A 12,082-nucleotide genomic window follows, 5' to 3' on the forward strand; every position below is an offset into this window, starting at 1 on the left:
TGCTCCTCTCGTCCTGTCCTCCTAGAGACGTGGTGACGTCATCCGGCCGACCCGCTCTCGCAGATTCAGTGGCAGGCAAGTGATGTGTCTCCTGATTGGCTAGGCACCCTAAGCCCAAGCCAATCGGAGTGGAGACAGGGCGGGCCTTGGTGAAGGAGTCAGGAGACGAGAGGCACGCACCTAGTATATCGCCGGCTGCGTCCGCGGGCCAGGTAGACGGATCCACTTTTGTCCGGGGGGGTGCTATCAGGAAATCGGCAGGGGACAAAAAAAAAGTATGACAGCAGTGTTTATTGTTTATTGTTGTGCACAGCAGAAGCATAATACAGGAATTTGTGCTATGGTGGCCTAGGACAGTGTTCCTCAACCTTTTTACACCCGTGGACCGGCAGAAAAAAAAGAATTATTTTGTGGACCGGCAAATTACTAGGACTAAAATTTAAAAACCCCGTTTCTGCCCCATCTCTGCGAGCTTGGTCCCCACAAATCATCTGATCCCATCCACACAAGCCTCAGTTATGATTTTATATTGAATGTATTTTATTAAAGTATAAAAAGAAACAATATTCTGTACAATTGTCATTTTATAAATACAAATAATTCAGAGCAAGGATCAACAAAATCCATGTCTCCCCTCCCCTTCACATATATCCCCTCTACTATCAAGAAAACTGAACAAGCCAAATTATTACAGAATGCTACACAGAAATATCATGCTAACAGAATACTGCAGTCACACATGACAGGAATAGTTTTAGGGGAGTGCAACTAGGGCAACTGCCCCATGGTCAGAGAGCGCCCTAAGCCAGCTGGAAGCTAAAGAAGCACTGCCTGGGTTTTACAGTCCCCAGTTATGTCTAACACCAGCTCTAGCAGGATATATATTTCAAATCTGATATATTCTAATCACAAAATAGAAATAAAATTATTTTTTTCTACCTTTTGTCGTCTCTGGTTTCTGCTTTCAATCTTCTTTTCACTCTCTTCCTTCCAGCGCCTGCCCTCTCTGTTTCTTCAATCCAGCATCTTCCCCTTCCATCCACTGTCTGTCCTCTCCCCCTTCCAAATGGTATCTGTCTTCTTTCTATGCCCCTCTCCCCTTTCCATCCAGCTTGTGCCCCCTCTCTCCTTTTTACATGATTCATTCCAGCTTCACTGCTCTCTTCATTTTTATCTCTCCTACACCAGATCTATCATCGTTGTCCCTCTCTGCTTATTTTTCTGCTGACCCCTTCCTATCATCAGTCTCTCTACTTTCTCATGCCTGTGTCTCCTCTAATCTCTCTGCCAGCTGTTTCCTTCCTTTTTTCATTCTCCCTTCCCTCCTCCTCCTGTCCAGCAGTAACTCTCTTCCCTTCCTCCCCTCCCAGCAGCATCTCTCCTTCTCCCTCTCCAGTAGCAGCTGTCCCTTTTTTTTCCCTTGCCCACAAGCTTCCCTCCAGGTCCAGTAGCAGCTGTCCCTTTTTTTCCCCTTGCCCAGCAGCTTCCCAGACTCCTTTCCCTCCTCCCCTCCCAGCAGCATCTCTCCTTCTCCTTCCCTCCAGGTCCAGTAGCTGCTGTCCCTTTTTTCCCTTGCCCAGCAGCTTCCCAGATTCCTTTCCCTCCTCCCCTCCCAGCAGCATCTTTCCTTCTCCCTCTCCAGTAGCAGCTGTCCCTGTTTCCCCTTGCCCAGCAGCTTCCCAGACTCCAATAGTGGCTTTCTCCCCTCCCAGCAGCTCTCCTTACTTCCCAGCGCAGCGATTCAGGAAGGCAGTCTCGGGTCCTTTGTTGGGTCGTGCCGCCTCTGAGAAAAGAGGAAGTTGCATCATCAGAGCAATCCGCGACTCAGCAAAAGCCCCGAGGCTGCCTTCGTGAATCGCTGTGCTGGGAAGTAAAGGAGAGCTGCAGAGTGGAGAAAGCCACTGTCGGAGGCTCCCCAAGATCTCTCCGGCCCAGGTCAGACTTCAGCTGTTGATCTTGCTGGCCCTGCGCAGACCGGCAGGAAATTGAAGGGAGTCAATCTTGCCGGCCCTGTGCGGACCGGCAAAAATTTCCTGCGGACCGACACTGGTCCTCGGACCGGTGGTTGAAGAACTGTGGCCTAGGACCCTGGGGGAGCTCGGGCCCCCTGTCAGCTCCGGGCCCCTGAATGCAGGACTGGTAGTATTGCCCTGATGACGGCCCTGTACGAGGGGAGGGCAGAGAAGAGGATAGGGGCCAATGTCCCTCATGAAGATAATGCCCGGGACGGTCCTCCCTTCCTGCCCCCCCCATACTATGCCACCATATGTCTACTTATGCCGAGTCAATTGCAGGCATATAAATCTGTCAATGCACGTATCTGACAGAATTCAATTTGGTGTGCTCATTGATAGGTGACATCCCATGCTTCATAGAAACATAGAAACATAGAAACAGATGGCAGATAAGGGCCACGGCCCATCTAGTCTGCCCACCCCAATAACCCTCCCCTACCTTTCTCTGTGAAGAGATCCCACATGACGATCCCATTTTGTCTTAAAATCAGGCACGCTGCTGGCCTCAATTACCTGTAGTGGAAGACTATTCCAGCGATCAACCACACTTTCGGTGAAGAAGTATTTCCTGGTGTCACCGTGCAGTTTCCCGCCCCTGATTTTCCACAGATGCCCTCTTGTTGCCGTGGGACCTTTGAAAAAGAAGATATCCTCTTCCACCTCGATACGGCCCGTGAGATATTTGAACGTCTCGATCATGCCTCCCCTCTTTCTGCGTTCCTCGAGTGAGTATAGCTGCAATTTATCCAGCCGTTCCTCATATGGGAGATCCTTGAGTCCCGAGACCATCCGGGTGGCCATTCGCTGGACTGACTCAAGTCTCAGCACATCTTTGCGGTAATGCGGCCTCCAAAATTGTACACAGTATTCCAGATGGGGGTCTCACCATGGATCTATACAATGGCATAATGACTTCGGGCATATGGCTGACAAAACTCCTACATATACAACCTATGATTTGTCTAGCCTTAGATGAAGCTTTCTCCACTTGCTTGGCAGTCTTCATGTCCTCACTGATGATCACCCCTAAGTCTCGTTCTGCTACAGTCCTCGCTAGGATCTCACCATTAAGGGTGTAAGTCTTGCATGGATTTTGGCTGCCAAGGTGCATGACTTTACATTTTTTGGCATTGAAACTTAGTTGCCAGGTCCTGGACCAGCGCTCCAGTAGGAGTAGGTCGTGCACCATACTGTCTGGCATTGAGTTTTTGTCAGGCACTGTGCTTTTGTCTGTTGTGTTCTTGCCTACTACATTGCATAGTTTGGTGTCGTCAGCGAATAGCGTTATTTTACCTCGAAGCCCCTCAGCCAAGTCCCTTATGAAGATGTTGAATAGCATCGGGCCCAAGACCGAGCCCTGCGGCACTCCACTGATCACCTCCGTCATTTCGGAGTGGGTGCCATTCACCACCACCCTCTGAAGTCTACCTCCAAGCCAGTCCCCAACCCATGCTGTCAATGTGTCTCCCAATCCTATAGAACTCATCCTACTCAACAACCTGCGGTGTGGTACGCTATCGAATGCTTTGCTGAAGTCCAAGTATACGATGTCTATGGACTCCCCAACATCCAGCTTCCCCGTCACCCAGTCATAGAAGCTGATTAGGTTGGTTGGCAGGACCTCCTCTTTGTAAATTCATGTTGGCGGGGATCTCGTAGATTCTCCTCGTTCAGGATCATATCCAATTGGCGTTTGATTAGAGTTTCCATTAGCTTGCTCACTATTGATGTGAGACTCACCGGTCTGTAGTTCGCAGCCTCCGTCCTGCATCTTTTTTTGTGGAGTGGAATGACGTTAGCCGTTTTCCAGTCCAACGGGACTCTACCTGTACTAAGGGAGAGATTGAAGAGCATGGATAGCGGTTCCGCCAAGACGTCACTTAACTCCCTGAGTATCCTGGGGTGTAGGTTGTCTGGCCCCATTGCTTTGTTAACCTGGAGATTAGACAGCTCACAGTAGACAGTGCTGGGCGTAAACTCAAAATTACGAAATGGGTCTACCGAGCTATCCCTTGTCTGCAGCTGAGGGCCGGATCCTGGTGCCTCGCGGGTGAAGACTGAGCAGAAGTATTCATTTAAAAGTTTAGCTTTTTCGGAGTCTGATTCTACATAGTTCCTGTCTGGTTTCTTAAGGCGTACTATCCCGCCTGTGTTTCTGTTTCTGTCACTAATATACCTGAAGAAGGATTTATCGCCCTTCTTGATGTTCTTCGCTAGATTCTCCTCCATTCGGAATTTGGCCTCTCTGACTGCTGTTTTGACGGCTCTTGACTTGGCCAGTTAGTCTTCTCTAGAGTCCTGCTTCCCTGATTGTTTGTAAGAGATGAACGCTCTTTTCTTCTCTTTTATGAGGTCTGAGATCTCCGCAGAGAACCACTGTGGCTTATTGTTTCTTCGCCGTTTACTTACCGATTTTATATAGTGGTTGGTTGCTTGTATGGTAGCTTTCAGAGTTGACCACATTACTTCTACATTATCTGTTTCTGCTTGGTTTTGCAGCGCCTGATGGATGAAATCCCCCATGCCCTCGAAGTTGGTGTCCTTGAAGCTGAGGACCTTGGTTAATGTGTTAGATTTGGCGAAACCTTTCCTGAGATTGAACCATACCATGTTGTGGTCACTGGAGGCCAACGTGTCGCCCACCGAGACCTCTGTGACATTTTCTCCATTGGTAAGTATCAGGTCCAGTATTGCCTGATCCCTTGTTGGCTCCTCTCATACTCCCTCCATATTCCTCCCATATGTCCCCTTTTCGATTTTCACGCTATGCCACTTACATGTGAACTTACGGAACAGAGCTTTGGGCAGGCACATAAGTGGCACCTATTCTGCATCTACTTGCGAAATGCAGGCACACCTTATATAGTAAGACTTGCCCTCTAAGGGATTGATTCTATAACCAGTTTAGGTAAGTCCCGCGCACAACTTAATTATTTTTAATTGGTTTGAATGGCATAGTAATTGACCACACCATTGGAAACCAATTTTGAAACATTATTTTAATGATCAATTTAGGTTGCATGCAGATATAAGCTCAGCGCCTAAGTCGAGGCGCCCTCTGATGGCTACCTGAAAAGTAGGCACGGTTAGGGGCAGAGAATAGGATTGATGAAGGGGTCACTAGGTGTCAGAGTTAGGCGCCAGTAAATTAGGCCAGGTATAACTTACCTCTAGGACACCTACTGACACCTAAGCACACCTAGGCATTGCTAGGTGTGATTCTATAAGCGGCACCTAGCAGGTGATTGACAAATACATTTACCTGCACCTACAAGTTAGGTGCAGTTAGGCGCCATTTATAGAATCAGGGCCTAAGGGGCTGATTCTGTATAGGATGCAAGTCTCAGCATATGCCTAAGAAGCAGACTGAGCATTGCACACCAGTGTCCTATACAGAACTGCGTTTGCCGTAAAAAACACAAAACAGACGCCTTATCCTCCAATTCTCTAACTGGCACCCTTGTCACCAGCGCTTGTGCCTGCCTGATCACGTGATCCATTGCCATCAGCTGATCATGACAAGGGATTCCCCGATCAGTTGAGCTGGCAGGCCTCCCTGAAGTTGTGGCTTTGAAGAGTCCTGCTGGCTCAGCTGATCAGGGAAAATGCCCTTGCTATAATCAGCTGAGCCGGCTGCGGCAGGGGACCACCCCTGACAAGAACCTCTGAAATTGGCAGGAGGGATGCCCACTCCTTCCTGCCATTGGCCCTTCTGAACCATTGACACCCCCAATCGGAGAATAGCAGGAGGGATGCCCATTCCCTCCTGCCACTGGCTCCTTTGATCCCCCAAACCCCCCTCCCTATTGAAGACTGCTAGAAGGGATGTCCATTCCCTCCTGCCACCACCACCCCGAATCCCCAACACCCCCCCAAAGTAGCCCATCAGGAGGGATGCCTACTCCTTCCTGTCACCACCCCCAAACCCCCATAATGCCCCCCAAAGTGGCCCAGCAGGAGGGATGCTCACTCCCTCTTGCTGCCAACCCCCCAAACCCTGATACCTCACAAAGTAGCCCAGAAGGATGGATGCCCACTCCCTCCTGTCTCCATCCAGACCAGTGGTCTCAAACTCAAATCCTTAGTGGGGTCACATTTTGGATTTGTAGGTACTTGGAGGGCCGCAGAAAAAATAGTTAATGTCTTATTAAAGAAATGAAAACTTTGCATGAGGTAAAATTCTTTATAGTTTATAAATCTTTCCTTTAACAGTTAAAGGAAAGATTTATAAACTATAAAGAGTTTTACCTTATGCAAAATTGTCATTAACTATTTTTTCTGCGGCCCTCCAAGTACCCTATTTTTTCTGCAGCCTTCACATTTAAAGTTTAATATCTTTCCTTTCTCAAAACTGACACATTTCAATCACTATATTGAAAATAAAATCATTTTTCCTACATTTGTTGGCTGGTGACTTTATTTTTCTGTGCTTTTAACTATGTTTCCAGGGCCTTCTTGTCCTTTGACTGTTTTTCTCTCTGTCTTCACTTTCTGCCTTGCATCCATCTTTAGCATTAACTTAATATTCAATTTTTCTGCTTTCTTTTCAAAATCTATGTTTCCATGTCTTACCTTCCCTTCTTTCTCTCTCTTTTTCCGTCCCTATTTCCATGGTCTGACATCTCTTTCTTTCCTTTCTCTCTCTCCTTCCTTCCTTTCCCCTGGTCTGGCATCTATCTCCTTCCCTCCCCCAACTTTTTTTTATTTCTTTCACTCTGCCCCTTCTTTCTTTCTCTCTCTCTCCATGCCCCCTTTCTTTCTATATGTCTGTCTCTCTCTCTCTCTCTCTGGTCCCTTTCTTTCTTTTTTTCTTTCTCCATGCCCACCCTTTCTTTCTGTCTTTCTCTCTCCATGCCCCTTTCTGTCTGTGTCCTGTCTCCCTTCTTTCTTTCTGTCTCCCTGTCCCCCCTTCTTTCTTTATTTCTCCCTGTCCTCCCCCAAGCCACCACCATTGGGGAACAGGCCACCACTGCTGCAATCGGGAACAGGCCAGCGCCGAGGTCTTAGTTCTCTCTGCTTATCTTCCCCAGTGCGGGCCGACCAATTCTCGCCACCCAACGTCAATTCTAACGTCGGAGAGGAAGTTCTGGGCCAGCCAGGCAGCGATTGGCTGGCCCGGAACTTCCTCCCCGACATTAGAATTGACGTTGGGTGGCGAGAATTGGTCGGCTCCGAGCTGGGGAAGATAAGCAGGGAGAGCTAAGACCTCGGCGCTGGCCTGTTCCCTAACTGTGGTGGCTTGGGGAAGGGCAGTGAGACAGGAAGGGAAGTAGAGGACAGATCGAGGGCCGCAAAATAGTCCCTGGGGGGCCGCATGTTTGAGACCGCTGATCCAGACCATCCCAACACCTCCCCAGGAACCCCTGACACCCTCAACCAGTGACACCCTCCAAACCTCAACCCCCAACACCCCCGAAAACCCTAAGCCTACCTTAACAGCCCCCCCTTCCACCTCCCACCCTTGCACCTTTGATGAGGAAAGGCCGTCTGGAGTGATATTTTCTCCCTCTGGCCAGCAGGCCTGGGGGTTCAGAAGTGATGGCAGGAGGGAGTGGGCATTTCTCCTGCCAATGGTGCTTCATGGGTGATGGCGGGGGATCACAGGCTGGCAGCAGGAGGGAATGAGCATCCCTCCTGCTGATTTGGGGGGGGTGGGTACTGGAGGTCCCCTGCCAAAGCTGCTCAGCTGATTGTGACAGGGGTATTTTCTCCCCAATCAGCTGAGCTGACAGGACTCCCCGAAGCTAGGGCTTCAGTGAGGCCCACAAGTTCAGTTGATTGGGGATTCCCTTGCCTTGATCAGCTGAGCCAGCCATGTCTACTTTTAGGTTTTAAAATCTAGGCTAGTATTTTGTAGGCCTACATTTTAGGCATCTGTTGCGGCCTTAGAGAGATGCCTAGAGCCGCTTAAGCTCCCCCAAGGCCATGGGATAGGAGGCAATGTTCAGTTGTGGATTAGGAATTGATTATCAGATAGAAAACAGAGGGTAGGGTTAAATGGCCATTTTTCTCAATGGAGAAGAGTAAATAGTGGAGTGCCACAAAGATCTGTACTGGGACCTGCTATTTAACTTATTTGTAAATGATCTGGAAATTGAAACAATGAGCGAGGTGATTAAATTTGCAGATGACACTAAACTGTTCAAAGTTGTTAAAACGCATGCAGATTGTGAAAAATTGCAGGCAGACCTTAGGAAATTGGAAGACTGGGCGTCCAAGTGGCAGATGAAATTTAATGTGGACAAATGCAAAGTGATGCACATTGGGAAGAATAACCCAAATCATAGTTACCAGATGCTAGAGTCCAATTTGGGGGTTAGCACCCAAGAAAAATATTTGGGGTATCATTGTGCATAATACAATGAAATATGCTCAAAGTGTGGCAGTGGCCACAAAAGCAAACAAGATGCTAGAGATTATTAGAAAAGGGATGGTTAACAAGACTAAGAGTGTTATAATGCCTCAATATTTCTACATGGTGCGACCTCACCTGGAGTATTGCGATCAATTCTGGTCTTCTTATCTCAAGAAAGATATAACGGCCCCTAGAAAAGTCTCAAAGAAGAGCGACCATGATGATAAAGGGATGGAACTCCTCTCGTATGAGGAAAGACTAAAAAGGTTAGGGCTCTTCAGTTTGGAAAAGAGACGGCTGAAGGGGAGATACGATCAGTCTACAAAATCATGAGTGGAGTAGAACGGGTACAAGTGGATCAATTTTTCACTCCATCAAAAATTACAAAGACTAGGGGACACTCAATGAAGTTATATGGAAATACTTTTAAAACCAATAGGAGAAAATATTTTTTCACTCGGAGAATAATTAAGCTCTGGAACACATTGCCAGATGTTGTGGTAAAAGCGGATAGTGTAGCTGGTTTTAAGAAAAGTTTGGACATATTTCTGGAGGAAATGTCCATAGTCTGTTATTGAGACAAACATGGAGGAAACCACTGCATGCCCTGGATCAGTAGCATGGAATGTTGTTACTATTTGGGCTTTTGCTAGGTACTAGTGACCTGGATTAGCCTCCAAGAAGATGGGCTACCGGGTTAGATGGACCATTGGTCTGACCCAGTAAGGCCATTCTTATGTTTTTATGATACTATTACAAGTTTTGGATTTGTGTTGTACATAGAAATGGCCATGGAGAGTTAGGTTTCCTCTGGTACAAGGTCAGAACTGTTGAGGAATGCAAAGATCTACAAAGTGACCTGAACAAGCTGGGTGAGTGGGCAAAAAGATGGCAGATGAGCTTCAATGTAGAGAAATGTAAAGTCTTGCACATAGGGAAAGGGAACCCGATGTACAGCTATACGATGGGAGGGAGGGTACTGGGGGAAGGCTAGCTGGTAGAGCTGCTGCCTTTACATCCAGAGGTTGTGAGATCAACTCCAGAGAATGACACGGGGAAAAAATCTGTCCCCGTCACTGCACCGTCCCCGGCCCACCATCCTCTGCACCGCCCCGTCACCGCCGTTCCCTTCACCGCCCCGTCACCGCCATCCCTTTCACCGCCCCGTCACCGCCACTGCCATCCCATTCACCGCCCTGTCACCATCCCCGCAGCATCCATATAAGCCTCAGTACTGCGAAACACCATGAAGACAGAAGAGAGTCCTGCCACTACTACTACTGCACTGAGAATCTGTTTCAGTGCCTCTGCCCTGTAGTAAAAACAGAACATAAAATAAATCAATTGACTTGTCCTCCCTTGCAATGACGTGTCCCCCACGTTCACTTATAGCTCGAATCAGGTCAATTGTGCACACTAAAAATGCACTTGGGGGTATTGGTGGATACTATGATGAAGCCAGCGGCACAATGTGCAGCAGCCTCAAAAAAGGCGAACAGAATGTTGGGCATTATCAAAAAAGGTATCACTACCAGAACGAAAGAAGTTATCCTGCTGCTGTATCGAGCGATGGTGCGCCCGCATCTGGAGTACTGCGTCCAATACTGGTCGCCGCACCTTAAGAAGGATGTGGCATTTCTCGAGAGGGTCCAGAGAAGAGCAACAAAGATGATTAAGGGCATGGAAAACCTTGCATATACCGAAAGGCTAGAGAAGCTGGGGCTCTTTACCCTGGAAAAGCGGAGACTTAGAGGGGACATGATAGAGACTTTTAAAATCCTGAAAGGCATGGAGAAGGTGGAGAGGGACAGATTCTTCAGGCTAGCGGGGACATCAAAAACAAGAGGGCATTCAGAAAAACTGAAAGGAGACAGATTCAAGACGAATACTAGGAAGTTCTTCTTCACTCAGAGGGTGGTGGATACCTGGAATGCGCTTCCAAGAGAGATGATAGGACAGAGTACAATGTTGGGCTTGGATGACTTCTTGAAGGAGAAAGGGATTACAGTGTATAGATAGAGGGTTACTATACAGGGTACTTCAGGATTAGGGCACAAACAATGTGGGTGGTGGGAACTTAAAGTTCAAGGACCTGGGGGCCGCCGCAAGAGCGGACTGCTGGGCACAATGGACCCCTGGTCTGACCCGGCAGAGGCAATGCTTATGTTCTTATGTTAGATCCTTCTTAGATTGATATTTTTCTGGTTCTTGCACCTGTCATTAGTTGTGTGGACTACTGTAATGCACTATACAATGGCATTCGGTTAACAGTGATCAAAAGACTCAAGAACATCCAAAATGAAGCTAAGTTGATCCATTGTGCAAAGTATTTTGATCATGTTATACTGCTTTTGCTTCAGCATCACTGCTTTCCTGTAACATACAGAATAAAATTTAAAATTTTGGTCTTGGTTTTCATAATCCTCCAGTCGGATCAACCAGTTGCATTCATTAATTCACTAATTCCTCACACGCCTTCAAGGCCATTGCAGTTATTTTATAATTATAGGGAATCCAAAATATAAGAATGAAAACTAGAGTTCAATCAAAAATGTATCACAAATATAAACAAATTGAAAGAGTGAACTTATATAATATAACTCACTATTTATTCAGACCTCATACACCCAGAGCATTACTCGAAACACTTTCAAGTATTCATCATTGGTCTGATTTCCTAAGCAGAGATGGAAAATACTAAACAGAGATTGGTCCCTTTACTGCCAGTTCTTTGTGAAAGGACCAATCACTGCTTGAGTAAAATGAGTAAATAAATCTTAAGTATCAATACAGTTAAAACAGTACATATTCAGCCCTGTAGGAGGAGGCAAGAGCCTCTCCTCCTCCTGTAGAGCTTCCTAGAGAGTTCATGGGGGTTGATGGGAAGGAAAAGGCGTTGAAGAATGGGATTGATCATTGTTGCCATTTTTTTTTTAAATAGGAGCAGGGCTGGGGTTTTGCTGTCACTATAATTTTTTATAACTGGAGATAGCAAAAGGGGCACTGAACTCTAGCTATTTGGGGTGTCAAGGCCTTATGCGTATGCTTATCTCAGACTTGAATGCATAAGTTATATGGGGAACAGCTGGATTCTGTGGTTCTCCTTATAACTTGAAGGCAGCTAGAGTGTTTCCCAATTCCTGATGCCCCATAGTAGCCAATCCAATCCAAACCTTAGTCTTGTATACCGAGTCATCCCGACTATGGAGCTCGATCCGGTTCACACAAAGTTATTGAGAGGACAAGGAAAGCGAATAATTGGACAAGGAAGTCATCAATTGCAATCCCTTATTTATCAAAGATTTCTGAAATAGATAAGTCTTTAAAGTTTTTAGAAAGATTATCAGAGAGGGAAGGAATCTAATTTCTGTAGCAACTTACAGCTTGAAATGCAGTACTATTTAAAAACAAAAACCAAGAAAAAACTGCAGACGATATGTATACAATGCAGGCTGTGTTTATTATATCAAATATTAAATGGGGTCACTAATACCACCTTTTTTACAAACCAAGGGACCTGACACGGTCCGTGTTTCAGTAAACACGCCTTCCTCAGGGGTCCATGGTTGATAAGGTTTTAAGACAAACTGCAATTTAAATTGATAATGAACTTCAAACTTGTCTTAGAGGTAGCCGCCGGCAGTGGCGGCGTTGGTGGCAACAATACATTCCCAGGATGAATTGTTGCTGCCACCGCCGCTGATGCCAGCGG

This window comes from Geotrypetes seraphini, chromosome 3 (genome assembly GCF_902459505.1).
Source record: "Geotrypetes seraphini chromosome 3, aGeoSer1.1, whole genome shotgun sequence".
NCBI lineage: Eukaryota > Metazoa > Chordata > Amphibia > Gymnophiona > Dermophiidae > Geotrypetes > Geotrypetes seraphini.